The following is an 18569-nucleotide window of genomic DNA, read 5'->3' as shown; positions in this document are numbered from 1 at the left end:
GCAACTAAAAATAGAAAAAATTAGCCGGGCATGGTGGTTCACACCTATAGTCCCAGCTACTCAGGAGGCTGAGGCAGAAGGATTGCTTGAGCCCAGGAGTTTGAGGTTGCTGTGAGCTAGGCTGACGCCAGGGTACTATACCATGGGCAATAGAGTGAGACTCTGTCTCAAAAATAAATAAATAAATAAATAAATAATTGAAAAAAAAATAAAAACATTGTTCACAGTCATTTAATGCACTATACTATTACACATTTCATTTCTAGTGCAACTTTTATTTTTCATGGAATCAATAATTGCCCTGGTTTTTGTTCTTGCTTAGTTTTTCTCTTGGTTTTGTGGAACAGATCCCAAACCCTCGAATAGAACTGAACAACGTAAGTCAGTATAGCTCAAACACATCAGTTTCTTTTTATTTTTTCCCCTTTCACAACATCCCTTTTGGTATCCTCCGTAGTCCTGCTTCATTTGAACTGGATGTTTTCACCCTGAGATTACTTCACCTCTCTCCTATGTTGGATGTCTTGTTTCCTAAACCTCAATACTGTACTTTTTTCCTGCTTTACTTCTTCATTGATGAGGCACATGTTTGAGTAACTTTCTGAAAAATTGTATCTGAAAAGTAAATTTTTTATGCTTATGAGTGACTGAAAACATCTTTATTCCACTCGCACTTGATTGGTAGTTTGGCTGGATTTCTAGGTTGTGAATAATTTTTCCTCAGAATTTTGAAGTCCTTACTTCATTGTTTTTTAGCTTTCAGGATTGCTGTTGACACATTTTATTCTTAAAACTTTGCACGTTATCTGGTTCATGTGGTTTTTTTCCTTTTAAGATTCTCTCTTTATGACTGGGGATCTGAAATTTCACAATAATGTGCCTTGGCCTGGGTCTTTTTTCATTCAGCGTGTTGATCACCTATTACATTCTTTATGCTGTTTCTATTTGGAAACTTGCATTTTTACATTCTGGGGAAATTTTGGTTTTTTTGTAATCACTTCTTTCCTCCATTCTGGTTTTTGGAACATCTGTTATTCAGTCAGATATTGGCTCTCTTGGATCGATAATCTTAACTTCATATCTTTTCTTTCCTCTTTTCCATCTCTTGTCTTTCTATATTATTTTCTAGGAGATAAAGTTGGAACTTTATCTTCTAATCCTTCTACTGGATTTTTCCATACTTGTTTATTATCGATGAAGATTTCTTTTCTCTTGGGGAGAGAGGGTTCTTTTATAAAGAAGACAATTATTTTGTGTGTCATGGAAGCTGAAGCTATTAATGGTTTAAAAATTTTTTTTTGTTCTCCAAGTATTATTTTTTCTCAGTTACTTTTTTTGTTTGTTTTGGTCTCTATGTTGGAGGCATTCCTCAAATATCTGAATATCTTGTCTTTTCATATTTAACAAGTTACTAAAAAACTGATTTGATTAGTTCTGTGTGTCTGAGTGAAGCTTGCTAACTGATGAATTCACTGCTGTAGAAGAAACAGGACCCCAAAATCTAATCGCTAGTACTTCTTTTAGACTGATCAATTTCACTAGAGAAGAATCCTCCATTCTCTCATTTAGGACATGTAGGCCTGATCACCAGCCTAGCATGTTGTCTTATATATTTTTTTCCCACAAATAAGATTATTCTATACAAATAGAAAGACAATGCTTTCTACAATTTGTTTTTCTTCTAACAATATATCTAAGCCATCTCATGTTTGTATCCACAGGAATATAAAATGGCTGTCTAGAATTTCATATTACAGACAGTCCCCAACTTACAATAGTTCAACTTATAGTTTTTCAACTTTACAATGGTGAGAAAGTAATACACATTCAGTAGTAACTATATTTTGAATTTTGACCTTTTCCTGGGCTAGTGATATATGTGGTGAAATACTCTCTTGCAATGCTGGGCAGTGGCAGTGAGCCACAGCATCCAGTCAGCCAAGTGATCACCAGGATAAACCAATACTCTACAGTGTACTGTGTTGCCAGATGGTTTCGCCCAACTGTAGGCTGATGTGTGTTCTGAGCACATTGACGGTAGACTAGGCTAAGCTATGATGTTTGGTAGGTTAGATGTATTAAATGTATTTTCAGCTTAGCATGTGTTCAACTTACAATGAGTTTATGGGGATGTAACTCTGTCATAAGTCAAGGAACATCTGTGTATATTAGTCATAATTTACTTCAACAGTTTATAATTGATGAGCATTTGAGTATTTGTTTTTCCTATAACAACACCACAATTGTGTCTATAGCTTTCTGTACTTGAGCAAGAATATCTTTAGGATAAATTTCCAGAAGCAGAATGGCTGGACAAAAGGGTATGCATATTTTAAATTTTTAGCAATATTGCCAAATTATTCTCCAAGAAGATTTTTCTAAGCAAAATTTGGTGCAAGAAGATTGCACCAATTCCTACTACCACAAATGGTGTGCAAGATTGCTTATTTACTTATATTCTTGACAATTGTAGGTTTAACTTTTTCAGCTCTGCCACCATTTTGACAGGATTTTTTTCAGTATATCTAATTTTACTTATGAAATACAGTTCCTTTAACTATCAGTGAAGTTAAACAACTTATTATTTTTATTATCCATTTGCATTTATCTTAATATATATTTTTCTTTGAATTCTTTACACATTTTTCTATTGTGTGGTTTGTCTTTTCTTTTTAATTTGTTCAATTTTTCTGTACATTAAAGAAATTAGCCCTTTGCCCATTATTTACGCTGACATCTTTTAAACATTCTTTTTAATTTTTGTCCTAATGGAAATTTTAAATTTAAATATGTTTTTATTTAATGGTTTGCATTTTATGTGATAATTAGAAAGGCCTTCTTTACTTTAAGAGGACAAAAAAAATTCACTATATTTTTTTCAAATGTTTCATGGTGTTTTTCCACTGTATGAAGGCACCATAATTTCTTTAAACAGTCTTCTATTATTAGACCTTTATGTTGTTTCCATGTCCTCCTGTTTTGTCCTGGACTCCTTGAGAAACTGAAGAACAATAGGTGAATGTCTTTCCTATAGAACCTTTTTCTAAAAACGTAAGTTTTTCTTCTCTGGTTTCAATAATCCCAACTGCCTTAACCACATTTTGGTTCATTTTTGTTATCCTACTCTCAAATCCTCCCTGCCATTTCTCATGTGTATTAAAATGCCAGTGCCCAAAATTGGCGTGATACTTTAAGGGTGTGACCAATTCTAAGTTTAGCAGAGGCATACTTTCCTAGCTCTTGGATGTCATAGACCTATTAATATATTTCACTATCACAGTTAGCTCTCTAAAAACAGCCATATTATACTGCTGACTCATACTCACCTGGTGGTCCCAGCCTATCAAATTCATAAAAGTAGAAATAATGTCTAACATGTTAGATGACAGAAAAAAATATTTTAAAATTTGGAACACCGGACCAAAAAGATAAAACTTATCAGGGGGGCTATTAAAAGTTTTGCATTTATATTAAAAAACAACTGACATGAGTACAAGGCAGGGATGATTTCACTTCACACTTAAACATCGAAACATTTTAGATTACTGTAAACTTAATATCGGCAACAATGTGAAATGGCTGCCAAAAAATTTAATGCGTTTTTTGACAGAAAAAAAATCAATAGCTGACTCTTCATAGCCTCTTCCCTCCCTCTTTCAGCCAAGGAAAGTTCTTTCTTGGCAAGGTCAGTTCCTTGGACTTGTTAACAGATTGGTGGATTGGGTAATGGGAAAAAGGGTTGCTCGATCTCTTGGAAAAGTTGGAGAGTTGCACAAGAAAAAAGACAGATCCTGAAGATAAGAGGAGTTGCTGAGAAAGGCAAAAGCCAGTAAGAACTGGCTAAGGCAGTGAGTTTGGGAAGCTTATTAAGGAGAGAAAAGAGAAGGAAATTAGATTAGCTGCTATGTTGTGGCAAGGGAGGCTTTTTAGATGAGGACAGAGGTTTTAAAGAAGTGTTGCCATATGTTAGGAATATTGCATCATTTTGCATGTGTTCTAAGAGACTTAAGTAAAATTTAAATATTTTTACAATTATTTTTGGATGTCTGACATGTGTGTCTTTGGATGGAACTTTGAGCTGAGAAGTAGCCATAAAATATCTCAACTATATACCATTTATAAAATCTTACATTGCATCAACAGAACTATGGTGTTCACCACAATAAAGACGACAATCGTCATTTGGTCAGACAAGATCTGTATTATTATCTTCAGCCCTGGGTGCCACATTTTTACAAGGCACATTAGTTTGCTTCGGCAGCCATAACAAAGTATCAGACTGAGTGGCTTAAACAAGAGAAGTTTATTTTCTCGCAATTCTGAAGGCTGGAAGTCCAAGATTAATATGTTGGTAGAGTTGATTTCTTCTGAGGCATTTCTCCTTGACTTGTAGATGGTCATCTTCTCCCTGTGTCTTCGCATGGTCCCTCCTCTATGTGTCTGTGTCCTTAGTCTCCTCTTTTTATAAGGACACCACCATATTGGATTAGGGTCCACCGTATTGGTCTCATTTTAAAGACCCTATATCCAACTGTAGTCACATTCTGAGGTACTGGTGATTAGGACTTCAACATAGGAATTTGGGGGGGGACACAATTCAGCCCATAACACAAGGCTACTGACAAATTTGATCTTTATTCTTATTTTTAGATCCCTTTGAATTTTATTGCTGATCTTACAGGACTCTTACCCAAGTTCTTGTAATCTGTAAACAACCAGAATATTCTCAACTTCTTCGTTAAATTATTGTTAAAAGTAATGAATTAACCTGGTTGATGTACATTATTTCTATTCCACTCAAAAGTATTCATAATATGGTGGTTTGTTAGGTATGTGAAAATGGTATTATACAACTTGGTCCTTCAGAGATAAGATATGTATGCACATGAAGAGAAATAATTTCCTTTACTGTAAAATGAGGCAACTAGGCCAGATAATCTCTAAAGTCTCTTCCAGTTCTAACATCCTACCAATTCTGGATCAAGGACAATAAAGTATAATATGTTGTTAAATATAGTAAAAAATATTGGATATGTATTATTTCAAAAATGGCCATGCAGGAGAGGCAGAGATCAAGTCAGGAACTGTGGAAGGTTTTCCTAAAATTTGAAGGGACAGTATAAAATATCTTGGAGGAAAGTCCTTCAGGTTTGATTGCTAACCTGGAGTTAGGCCTTCGCCATCATAACAACTCATACTGATGGCAATTCAGAGCCCCAGTTTTATATTGTTTTGATAACCAGCATTATCTTTCATAGTTGTGTATGCTTCAAAACTGACCCAGGAAAATTGACCATATACTTTAATACCCTACTGCACATTTCATATCTCTGCACAACTACATGGATAATACATTATATTTCTCATTTCCTTAATTTATATTTTATTTTATAATTTGTTGCAGAAATAGTAACATTTAATCAGCCTTAACTGATTGTCCATTTATTTAGGCAGAGAAGAATAGACAGTAAACTTCCGTAGTGCACAGATAAAAGATAAATATCTGAGTTTGACAGTGTTTTACACATTATGTTTATTCATATTTCCCAAGATCATGTGGAAATCTATTCATAAATTTTCAATAAGCCAAGGTTACACAGATCTGCCAATTCCTAAAATTAGTTTTTTAAAATACCTTGTACAAGTCAAAAATATGGCTCATCTCTCTGAAGGTTGAAGACAGGCTAATATTTTACTTTTTAAAAAAAAAAAAAAAGATAAGGACCAACTATCAGGCAAAAGTTGTAAAAATGTACCAGTAATATTTAGAGGTTGCTTTCTGCAGTGAATTATTATACTTTGAAAGACTTGCACATACTGCTGAGGCTCCTTTCTGACATCAAGTTGAAATCACCTTAGCATGAATAATTTTTAAATGAAACGTTTTTCAAGGATGGAAAAGAGCCATATTGAATTTTATCTGGTTATTAAATTCAAAAAGTGCCTTGTATCAAGTAAGTGGATATTGTGCCCAGCATTATTAACATATTCTATTTCGAAAAATGACATTGTTACTCCTACGAAAACAGATGTTGGTCTAGATAAAGTTAAATGCCTTCACAGGTCTCAAACATGTATACATGAAATTATAGAAATTAATTATAGTTCAAGCAAGGCCCTGACTCCTCTTCTGCTGTACAGAGAGTATTTGTGTTATCTACTGCTGCATAACAAGCCACCCCAAAACTTAATGGCTTAAAATAAAGGTTGACAAACTTTTTCTGTAAAGGACCAAATAGTAGATATGTTTAGACTTGGTGGGCCCCACAATCTCTGTCACAACTACTCAGCTCTGCTATTGTCACTTAAAAGCAGCCATAGACAATATGTAAACAAGTGGGTGTGGCTATGCTCCAATAAAATTTTACTCACAAAAAATGAGGCACAGGCTATAGTTGGTTGACTCCTGGTTTATGAAGGCTCTTAAGTCTATGGGTTGGCATTCTGGGCAGGACTCTCAACGGGGTGACTTGTCTCTGCTCTCCATGATTGCATGGGTTGAAGCATGCGTCTGCAGTCAGCTGGCAAGTTGGATGGGGCTGACTGAGGTTATTGGCCGGATGCCTCAGTTTGCCTCCATACGGTCTCTGTAGCAGGCGAGCTCCAGATTTCTCACATTGTAGCTGGATTCCAGGGAGGCATAAACAGAGGCTTCAAGATCTCTTCGAGTCCTCAGCTAGGTAGTCACCCAATGTTACTTCATATTCTAATGGTCAAAGTCACAAGGGACGAGGAAATAGGCTATACCTCCTGATGGAAGAGTTGAAAGATTTGTGGCCATTTTAAATTCACTACCGGGAGTAAACTCTGTCAAAACAGAGTGTATCAAGTCCTACAAGTCTTTTACCAGCAACATTCCTACTTTGAAACCTGTCAGTACTTTGTATTATGGTGATAATTCTCACTGCAAATCACACAGCCACAACGTAAGCAAGAAACAAGAATTAATCAAAATTTCCATCCAAAGTATTTTGAAATGTTTGTGAGAAGAAAGTAGTCACAAAGGTGAAAGAGATCTTTTAAAGACTCAGAGTGGAATGATCTCATTTTTATTTTTAAGGTGGAGCTTGGTTAAAAGGGTCATTTGAGGAGATAGTGAGGGGAGATATGGGAGGTAGTGAACAGGGGGTGGCTGGAATTTTGATCTTTGGAGGTGAAGAGATTATTGCTTTAGAGGACTCCTTTTGTTTTAGAAAATTCCCTTCAACGAATGAGTCTTAGTTACAATTTATTCCATTCTTCAAATTTTATCCACTAGTTTTAACATTCATTGATTTTTTTTTTTTTTTTTTTTTTTTTGAGACAGAGTCTCACTCTGTTGCCTGGGCTAGAGTGCCGTGGCATCAGCCTAGCTCACAGCAACCTCAAACTCTTGGGCTCAAGCAATCATCCTGCCTCAGCCTCCCAAGTAGCTGGGACTACAGGCATGCGCCACCATGCCCGGCTAATTTATTTTTACATATATATTTTAAGTTGTCCAGCTAATGTCTGTCCTTTTTTTTTTTTTTTTTAGTAGAGACGGGGTCACGCTCTTGCTCAGGCTGGTCTCGAACTCCTGAGCTCAAACGATCCACCCACCTCAGCCTCCCAAAGTGCTGAGATTACAGGCGTGAGCCACCACGCCCGGCCTCATTGATTTTTCTGTTCTGAATTAATTATCACTGTGGTGGTTGTCAAACAGTGATTTTCTAATTCCATCATTTCTTCTACATTTACTACTTGTAAAAAAAATCTTTACCCTCTCTACATTAATTAATTTGTTTATATCAGTATGGATTCATGAATTTCTGTGCTATTCAATTTTATAATCCATATTATTGTTACTTATTTTGATGACCAGATTGTCCCAGATTTGGCCAGTGAGAGTCTCTGAAAGCTAGATTTTCTGTTCTTTTAACATCCTCATCTTTCTTTGAGCACATCTTTATTTTCTGACACAATGAGATGTTCCAGGCTCGTCTTGTACTTTCTCTGCCTCAACTGTGTCTTGGTCTTTTTAATGAAGAATGGTATTGAGAAACCAAGATCTGGAGACTAAATGTGCTCATTGCTATTGGGATATTGCTGTATCCAGGCCTTCACAGTGAACAGAGCTAGGGAATATGTGTACATATGTATGTGTGTATATATGCATACATTTACAACTATATCTATCTATATATCTACCTACCTACCTACCTATCAAAATTCCTGAGTTCACCCATATTGCCAATCCAACACCACAGGGTTCATTCTCATTGGCTCATTTGCACTTACCTTCTGCAACAGTGAGAATCCTGGCAACCATTATCCTCAATATATTTACAAATATGTTCAATCTCCCTGTGTGTATCCAGTTTCCATAGTTGCTGCCACTCTCCAGGTGAACACCCTCCTCACCCCACTTATGCCCTGATGCCTTGTTCCAGGCTGCCACTGCCACTGCCCCACATGGATGCCCTCCTCATCTGCTCAGGGTGCAACACTGTATGCCAGGCCACCACCACCACTGTTCACCCCCTCCCCCTAGCTGCTGCCCACATAGGCTTTGGGATTAAATCTTGAAGGAAGGACATAATGAATGCATTTTCTTTCTTTCTTTTTTCTTTTTTTTTTTTTGAGACAGAATCTCGCTTTGTTGCCCGGGCTACAGTGAGTGCCATGGCATCAGCCTAGCTCCCAGCAACCTCAAACTCCTGGGCTCAAGCAATCCTACTGCCTCAGCCTCCTGAGTAGCTGGGACTACAGGCATGCACCACCATGCCTGGCTAATTTTTTCTATATATTTTTAGTTGTCCAGCTAATTTCTTTCTATTTTTAGTAGAGATGGGGTCTCGCTCTTGCTTAGGCTGGTCTTGAACTCCTGACCCCGAGCGATCCACCCGCCTTGGCCTCCCAGAGTGCTAGGATTACAGGCATGAGCCACCACACCCAGCCTGAATGCATTTTCTTGATTTGTTCTTTCCATTGTATGGATTAAGGCCTATATAATACATATTCCTGCGACTGCAATACAAGACTTTTTTATGTGCCTAAACCTACAAATAACTAAGAATTATCACAACACATGCATTCTCAGTGACATACTTGTTACATTATTGCTATTATTGGCTAATCTACATCATTTTTTATAACAGTTCTGTTTAGATGCTATGGTCTTTAGACTTCCAGACAAATGATCTTCCACTGTAAGTATTTTCATATTTCTTACCCCCTTGTAGTAGTTAACAGTTCTTGCCATACCCACAGTCCTGCTGAAAAAGGAGTCTATTAAACTCTGTTTAATACCACATAACTACAGTCCTTACTGGACCCAGAGCTGACTAGATACTGACCCAAAGGCCATCGACCTATAATTTGACCAGAATAGGGTTTTGCCTATCACAGATGCTGTTGGTTCCCTGTCTATATCCTGCTCCAACCCCCCACTCCCTGATCAAGTTTATGCTGACAGCCTCCTGCTATAAGCACCTGCCACTCTCCACCTGAGGGAAACAGTTAGGCTAGATGAGCATGGACATTAATGCCCCTGGGATCAGCCCTCACCCAATACCTAACTTCTTTGCCTATCAACTGGGATAAGTCTGAGGAATATTCCACACTGTCCCCCAGAGTTCCGCCATGGGATTAAAATTCAGTTGCCCACAGAAGTAAACTGCTCAGTAATGAATCAGTTATTAGTTTCTGTCCCTTCCTTGTCTCAGTTCCCTGCTCCCTTAAAAATGCTTCCAGGAACCACCTCCCAAATTAACCACCAGCTCTTAAATCCTTGCCAGGTTCTGTGGGAAATCAACTTAACACATTGCTCAAATGTCACAATCTTTAGTAAAGCCAAATAGACATACTCTCTCAGGTATTTAAATGGGAAATATATTTTTGAAAAACACCTCTTTCTAACTGGACATACAGAAACAGATGTGTCAACACTATCTGAACCACATATTTGGTGGAACACTAGAGAGAAGATGCAAAAATCCCTGCCCAGAGGCATCACTCCTTGGATGCAGAACCACCCTCTGTCCTAATCTAGATGAGACTGTGCCCTATTACAGCTTCTTCTATTAGGTCATTAGATATGAAATGTCTGATTTTTTTTTTTTTTTTTTTTCTTGAGACAGAGTCTCACTCTGTTGCCCAGGCTAGAGTGAGTGCCGTGGCGTCAGCCTAGCTCACAGCAACCTCAAACTCCTGGGCTCAAGCGATCCTCCTGCCTCAGCCTCTGGAGTAGCTGGGACTACAGGCATGCACCACCATGCCCGGCTAATTTTTTCTATATATATTTTTAGCTGTCCAGATAATTTCTTTCTATTTTTAGTAGAGATGCAGTCTCGCTCTTGCTCAGGCTGGTCTCGAACTCCTGAGCTCAAACGATCCGCCCACCTCGGCCTCCCAGAGTGCTAGGATTACAGGCGTGAGCCACCGCGCCCGGCCGAAATGTCTGATTTTGAATCAAAAGTTTAGTTTATTATATCTCAAACAAGAAGCAGTACAATTAATCAAAGCATGCACCTAAACTATTGACACAGTTTACCATCTTAATGGTAGCTTGTTTATGACAGCAGGGAAGAAGCCTGGACAGAGAGTGGCAATGAAATCACTAAAGGCATTTGCCACAGCTTGTTGAGAATTGGATATTTTTCCTTGCAAGAAGTGGTCCAAAGCCTGGAAGAAGTGGTAGTCAGTAGGTGCAAGGTCTGGTGAATACCATGGATGACAGAGAGTTTCCGAGTCCAGCCTCTGTAGTTTGAGCAGGATTGTTTGTAGGACATGTGTCAAGTGTTGTCTTGCAAAAGGATTGGCCTGCCTCTACTAACCAATCTCAGCTGCTTAATCACAAGCATCCTCATCATTTTGTCCAATTGATTGCAGTAGACATTCACTGTAATCGATTGACCAGGTTTCATGAAGCTGTAGTGGATAATACGAGCGCTGGACCACCAAACAGACACCATTAGCTTTTTTGATGAATATTTGATTTTGGCTGTGTTTCGGCACTCCATGTTTATCCAACTATTGTGCTGAATGTTTGTGATTGTCAAAAAGGATCCATTTCCATTACATATAACAATACGGTGTAGAAATGGTTCACCTTTATGTCGTGACAGCAAAGAAAGGCAAGCTTCCAGATGATTTCTCTTCTGAAACTCATTTAATTCATGTGGTAGCCATTCATCCAGCTTCTTTACCTTGCCAGTTTGTTTCAAATGGTCCATTGGAAAAGTGACGTCAAACCTTGCTGCTAATTCAAATGTAGGTTGAGATGGATTCACTTCCACTACAGGTTTCAGCTCATCATTATTCACCCTGGTCTCAGGTCGCCCACATGGCTCGTTTTCAAGATTAAAATCACCAGAATGAAAAAAAAAATTCACCAGAATGGAACTTTTCAAACCATCAACATACTGTGCATTCATTAGCCACATCCTTCCCAAACACTTCATTGATATTTCGAGCTGTCTGCGCTGCACTGGTTCCACAACAGAACTCGTGTTCGAAAATAACTCCAATTTTTGCCTGATCCAGGGTTTCACAAAAATTGCTCTAAAAAAATTTGAAAGATAATCATAAGGCAAACCATGTGTTTGAAAGACTGAGGATGTACCTTCACAATAAAAATAAAACAAGAAGTATCAAAGTGAAATGTCAGAGATGTCAACTGTCAAACTTAGTACTTAAAGAAATCAGATATTCCATACTTAACAACCTAATATTTCCATGAGATTCTTTCACTCTATAGCTTTCTATGTGCCATAACAATAATGAACACTAGCATTCTCAATCCAACTTACCTGAGTTTAATAGAGAATTTCTCTTCCTAGGCACTAAACTACAACATGGGAGGCATCATATTTTGCTTCCTGTATTGTAGCTAAAATAAAACCTTGCACAAAGTAGACACTCAGTTAATATTTGTCTAATGAACATAGGAGAGGACTATTTAAAAGGTAGATGTGGATTTACTTGGGTTCAGGACTATTCTCTAAGTCTTAACTATGAAAAGCTATGAAAAACTCTTCCCTGCTCCCCACAATGGAATAAACACTTGAAGAAATTTTTATACCTCGTAACTGGAAGGACCAAGTACTGTTTTTGTATGCTGGGCTCCCCTTTCCACCCTCTTCTGGTAATTGTCCCTCTTCTGTATACTCCCCTTTGGGGACCTACCTGTTCCCAATTCATGTGGTTCTGTCCCACCCCCCAGAAGGTATATGCACCCCACAACTGGTTAGTCACAATCCCTTATCTTCCTGGGGGTTGTCATATGACCTAAGCTGGATAATAACTTCTGCCCTTGGATTTTATAAAGGGACTATGGAGAGAGAAGCTCTTTTGATCTCCTGGTTTTGCCAAGTGGTGATAATGTAAACTTGAATTTGTTTAAGCCTACCCTCACATCCCATTCCCACCAAACCACACAAGAAGAGAAGTCCATCTTCAGTAGAAGTGATTGAAAGAACACATAGGGGAATGCAGCCTGGGGAGGGGTGGGGGACCGTTGGGGGGAGAGAAAGATCTAGCAATGTTTTCTAAGTCTCCAGAGTTCCACAAGTGAAGCTCACCTTGTATTTCTCCTTTATAAAAGCCAACAAATTTCCTTTTACTTTTTCAGTCATTTTGAGTTGGGTTTGTATCACTTGCAACCAAACAAGATACTATATACAAAAGTTGGAAAACTAACTTTGAAACTGGCAGGAATACATTCTAAAGTTGAAACCTCTCCCCTGCAAACACCCCACCGGCACTTTAGTCCATTAGAGTATGATAAAACATCAGTAGAAACCATGATTTTGTGTCTCTCATTGCATTGTGTGCCAGATGTCTGGGAGCCTGTGGCAGGGGCCCTTGTGTCCCAGAAGATTCTGTTAATACAGGTATGTATCTAGCTGAAGGGGATTTCAGACAGAAAAGAGAACATTCTTAATTTTTTCTTTGTGCAATGTATAAAGGAGAAATTTCAGGAGGAATGTCAACACTTCTTTCTAGAGGGTAGGTGGCATGGAAAGCTACTTCTTTTCCTGAGAGGAAAAGATCTAGGGAAATTTAGCCAAGTGCGAAAGGTGATTAGTTCTAAAGGTTTTAATGAATATATCTGAGTAAGTCAAAACCATATAAGTGTCTTCTGGCCAGTTCTATTTGGATGTCTCAAAAGGAACCAAAATTAATCTGAAACTGAACTGTATCTCCTAAACCTGGTGTTCTTTCAATATGCCTTTTTGGTATACTGTCACTGCCATTTATCCAATTTATGTGTGAGACAGAAACCTGAGGGTTTTCTTTAATAACTTCTTTGCCTTTACTTCCTCAGACTTCAGTTAATCATCAACTTGCATACATTTCATCTTCTACATGTCTCTTGAATTTCTTGACTTATCCCCAATTCTGTGGCCAGTTCCTCTGTTCAAGTTATCATCATACTGGACTAATATTTTAACCCACTAACTGGCCTTCCCTGCATGCAGTCTTGCTCTCCTCTAATCCATTCCAATCCATTTTCCACTCTGAAGGCCATCTTTTTTGTTGTTGTCTTCTATGCAGATTTGTTTATGTTTCTTTATTCTCAAACTCTAAAACTCTTCAAAGTATATTGGATATCTGATGATGTTTGTCCAGAAAACTTCCACTCTCCTATGGTAATAATACCCTAAATGACTTTTAGGAAACCACCTTGTCCCAAGGTAGAGTGAGTGGGATGACCCCCACCTCCAGCTCCAGAGTTATGGATGCCCTCATTGCCATACTCTTCCCTAGCCACAGAGGTTATTTTAAGGAAGGGCACTTAACCCCTACCTAAACCACAGAGAGCCATACCTAAACCACTTTACCCTAGCCAAAGGAATCAGTTCAAGGTAGGCATGTGATTTAACCAAATCCAATTAGGGAGCTTGACTGCAAGGGCTGTCAGGAAAGTATCCAGCCACATAATATGAAAAATAGAGACATTTACTGAAGACACAAGATACATGAAACATTGTATGTAGGACAATGATGCCTCAGTCCCCTTCAAAGTAGGCACCTTGGGATCTCACACAGTTCTCCCAGAGTCCCTTAACCTAACTCACACACAGTCAACATTCTCAGGTGTTCTGCTTGTTGCAGGCTTTCCAGAACGTGGATCACTTTCAACAGATTCTTGACCATCTTTGAAGCATTTGTGCCACACTTTTATTTGCGCTGCACGCATGACATCATCCCCAAAACCCTTCTGAATCATCCGAACAGTTTCTGCAGAGGAATGTTCAAGCTTAACGTAAAATTTGATGCAGATTCATTGTTCTACTCGCTCAGTCATTTTGAATGCCTGGGCCACACAGTGCACATGCTCTCTCAATGGCGTCTAGCCTACCACTGACTAGGACGATTATGGTGTCATTGTTCACGCATGCGCATTCCAGTCCACTCGCCTTGGCTGCCAGGTTACACTGTTGTCACACAAACCGTTCTCGTTATATTAACAATGGCTGGACAGCCATCATAGTTCTTGCAACCATGATGGGAGCCAGCTGAAGATTAAGCTAGCACAAGGATGAGGGTAGAGTCAAGGGATCCCAGAGAGCCAGAGCTGGGGCATGAAAACTTCATCATCCTATGGATAAAACTGTGCTTGGAATGAGTTTGAACTCTGGACTTCACCATGACATAAGCCAATGATTCTTTTTCTTTCTTTTCTTTTTTAAGGCAGATTGGATTGGGTTTTCCATTACTTGCAACTGAAAGCTTCTTAGCCAATATCCACCCAAGCTAATACACCACTGCACATGGAATAAAGGCAAAAGTCCTTACTACAGCTCAAAGCATATTTGCATTTGCTACCTGGGCTCTAGCTGCAGATGCCTACATTACCCTTTCGTTCATGTCATTCCCTCTTCCTGAAACCCTCTTGGCCTCCCACACACCCAATATTATACTTCTTATCCTACTTATCCTTTAACTCTCAGCTCAAATGCCTTTCGTGAGTCCTCAAATGGACCAGATACCCTCACTATTCACTCTCAAAACCCAGTAAGGACTCAAATTTGGTACTTATATGTATAAAAATTTATATTTATTTGTGAGATTATTTCATATGTCTGTATCTCCCACTTAACTATAAGTTACATGTAAGCAACTCTCTTTTTGCTCACCAATTACAATTCCTGACATGTTGTAAGTGTTTAATTATTTTGTTATTGTTGAATGAATTAATGAGTTAAAGCAGGTCAGTGAGAGGAAGACACTCTCTTAGTATAAGTTTTAGTTAAAGAGATACTTTATCACATAACTTGAATTGTATTTGAAAGGAAGAAGAGAGTCTCAGTGAATATCACTGGTTCACTTACAAAATGAAAATAGGTTAGTAAAATTTATTTTAAGGCCATGGTGGAAGGAATTTTCCTGGTCATATCCAAGCAAGTTATAAAAATGGGAAAATTTTTAAAGAAGTATTAAAACATATATTATTTTACCTAGAGAATAAATCAAACAGATGAATTAACATCCTTTTAGAGTTAAATGTTAAAGGATAAATTTGTTTTTGATGTAACTCAACCAAAGAGGGCAGAATACAACCAATATATTAACTGAGAAGTAGATAGAATGATTTGGGGAAAAAATCAGATTTCTGGCAAAGTTCCTCCTTTGGTTTAGAGCTGCAACAAAGAAGCTGTTAAATTGCAATTCCATTTCAATGTTGGATCAAATCTCAACATACAGACTTTCAGCTATTGGAAAAAAGAGTTTGGAATGATTTTGTTATATTACAACCTGCACAGTCCATCATGGTCAAAAGACAACTTCAGATGTATTTCAGTTTTAAAAAGTCATTATTTCTACACCGTATTTTTTTCTTATTGTTAGATCCTTACGCCAGAGAAAAAAAACAGATGTGTACAAGAAGGCTAAATTGACAATATTGTTGCTCTAATGAGTTTCATAAATATAACATAATTTATTTTATGCTTAGTAGAATAATACTTAGTTGTTTTATTGTTATTTTCCATGATGGTTGAATGAAAGTATACCATGAGTCTATTTGGACTTTGAATGAGCTGTGATATCACAATTAGGGACACCTAGAAACGTACAGTAGTCCCCCTTATCTGTGGAAGATAACATTCCAAGATGCCGAGTGGATGCCCAAAACCACAGATAGTACTGAATGTGCAAGTATACTATGCATGAATTTCTTTTTCCTTCTTTGCAATCTCACAAATAGAAGATTCATTCTTACCATAGATCTTAGCAACCTCTGTGGGTGATTTTATTTTGTTTTTTCCTTTCCTTGTTGAAAACTTTCATCTTTTCACTTAAAGAAAGCACTTTATGCCTTCTCTTTGGCATATCCAAATTGACAGCTTCACCACTTTGGGGCCATTAAGTAACATATGGGTTACCTGAACACAAGCACTGCAACACCATGACAGCCATTCTGATCACTGAGAAGGCTATTAAGTGACTAATGGGCAGGTAGCATATACAGTGTGGATATGCTGGACAAAGGGATGATTTAGTCCCAGGCAGGATGGACCAGGGTGGTAGGAGATTTCATCAGGCTACTCAGAACAGTGGGCAATATAAAACTTATGAATTGTTTATTTCTGGAATTGTCCATTTAAAATTTTTCACCAAAGTTGACTGTGGGTAACTGAAACTACAGAAAGAAAAACCATGAATGAGGGGGGAGTACTGTAAAATTAAAATGCTTATATTGCTAAATTTTTTTTTCTTCAACCTGAAATGTCCTCCCTTCTCATTTCTGTCTAATCCAAGTTCTCCTTTGTTTTTAATAACACAGAGAACTGGCACCTCATAACCTTATTACTATTTTTTCTGTACTTCTAGACTACTATACTCACTATGTGAGATCAGTGACTTCCAATTGTCAATTCAAGAACTACATTTTCTGTACTCCAAATCACCTGGAAAACATTTAAATATATCTTCCCCAAATAGCTCCCCACCCCTATTCTCCCCCTCTTCCAAGGTTTTGATTCAGTAAATCAGAGAATCTAAGGAATCTGAAATTTTAAAAAACATTTTCGTACACCCTTGTTTACAGCAGCATTATTCACAATAGCCAAAAAGTGGAAGCAACCCAAGTGTCCACTGATGGATTAGTGGATAAACAAAATGTAGTATAGACATACAACGGAATATTATTCAGCATTAAAAAAGGAAAAAATTCTGACATATGCTACAATATGGATTAATCTCAAGAACATTATGTTAAGTGAAATAAGCCAATTACAAAAAGATAAAAGAAAAATATCATATGATTCTACTTATATGAGGTACGTAGAATAATCAAATCCATAAACACAGAAAGCAGAATGGTGGTTGCCAGGGGTTAGGAAAGGGGGAAATAGGGAATTAATTGTTTAAGGATATGGAGTTTCAGTTTTGGAAGATGAAAAAAAAATTGGAAATGAATGGTAGTGATCGTTGCTCAATAATGTGAATGTACTTAATACCACAGAACTATACACTTAAAATGTTAAGCTGATTAGATCAGGTTGGATACTTTTCTTCAGCCTAACATACGTTACTACAAGTAAGAGACAATTGGCTCATCAGAAAGCAGGGAGGAGTGAGGAGAAATTGCTAAGGGAAGCCCTTTCTAACTGTGGCCTGTGATCAAAGAGGGTAAGTACTCAGATAATTTTGAGCCGCATTCTCTTCACCAAGATAAAGTTAGTGGAAGCAATGTCCAAGATTCTAGAAACTTAGGAGGAGACAACAAGGGACCCTGCAGAAGCCCTACTCAGCACCTACTTCTGGGCCTTCCTAGCCTGCTAAAGTCTTCACTTAGTCTCAGCTTTAGAGACCAACCACAATATGTGAGATGTTGGAGGCCAGATTGGTTTTGTCTTTTCCAGATCAAGCTATTGCTTTTCATTGTCCCCAGGAAATGTATAAAATGAGGGCTTTATGCCTGACAGCTGGAGAGGAAGGTAGTGCTCTAAGGCCTGTTGCTATGAGAGAGGACATCCTAGTGTTGGATGTGGATGGAAAGCCTACTAGGTTTCTAAGGAAATTGTATTCCTAGAAAAACACTGACCAATCTAAGGCAATCATCAGGTCCCTGAACCCTTTATAGAAAGTAGGGTCCTAAATTAATTTAACCCCTAAGAGGTGATCCTACCCACTGTCCTTTTCAGATGTGGCCACAGTGGCTATTGGACATTGGCTCTACTCCCAGAGGAGAGACAGAGTCAGCTACTTTGGCTGACCCAGGTATTCACTCCGTCTCTCAGGCATGGAGTACTTTTTATTCCTGGGAAGCAGGATGTTATAAATGCTGTTGGGCAATGACCACTCTAAGCTATTTCTTCCCCTTCCCTTTTCCATATGGGATTGTTTTTTTTTTCTTTAATTAAGGTATCCTGATCCCTTTCCATATTGTAGATTAGTTTAAATTTAACATTTAGCTATGCAAATGTCAATACACAAGGAGCTATTCTGGGCCAACTGAGAGTAAGACATGTTGCCAAGAGACCTGAGAGCTGGATGCAGTAACCGGCCTAGAACCTGAGGAAGGAGGGAGTTTGGTATGTATGTAGGAGAGTTGCACTATTTTAGGTGGTAACAATTATGACATGGTATGCATGAGAAGG

This window comes from Eulemur rufifrons, chromosome 2, assembly GCF_041146395.1.
Source record: "Eulemur rufifrons isolate Redbay chromosome 2, OSU_ERuf_1, whole genome shotgun sequence".
Lineage (NCBI taxonomy): Eukaryota > Metazoa > Chordata > Mammalia > Primates > Lemuridae > Eulemur > Eulemur rufifrons.
Note: the sequence above shows the minus strand (reverse complement) of the source record.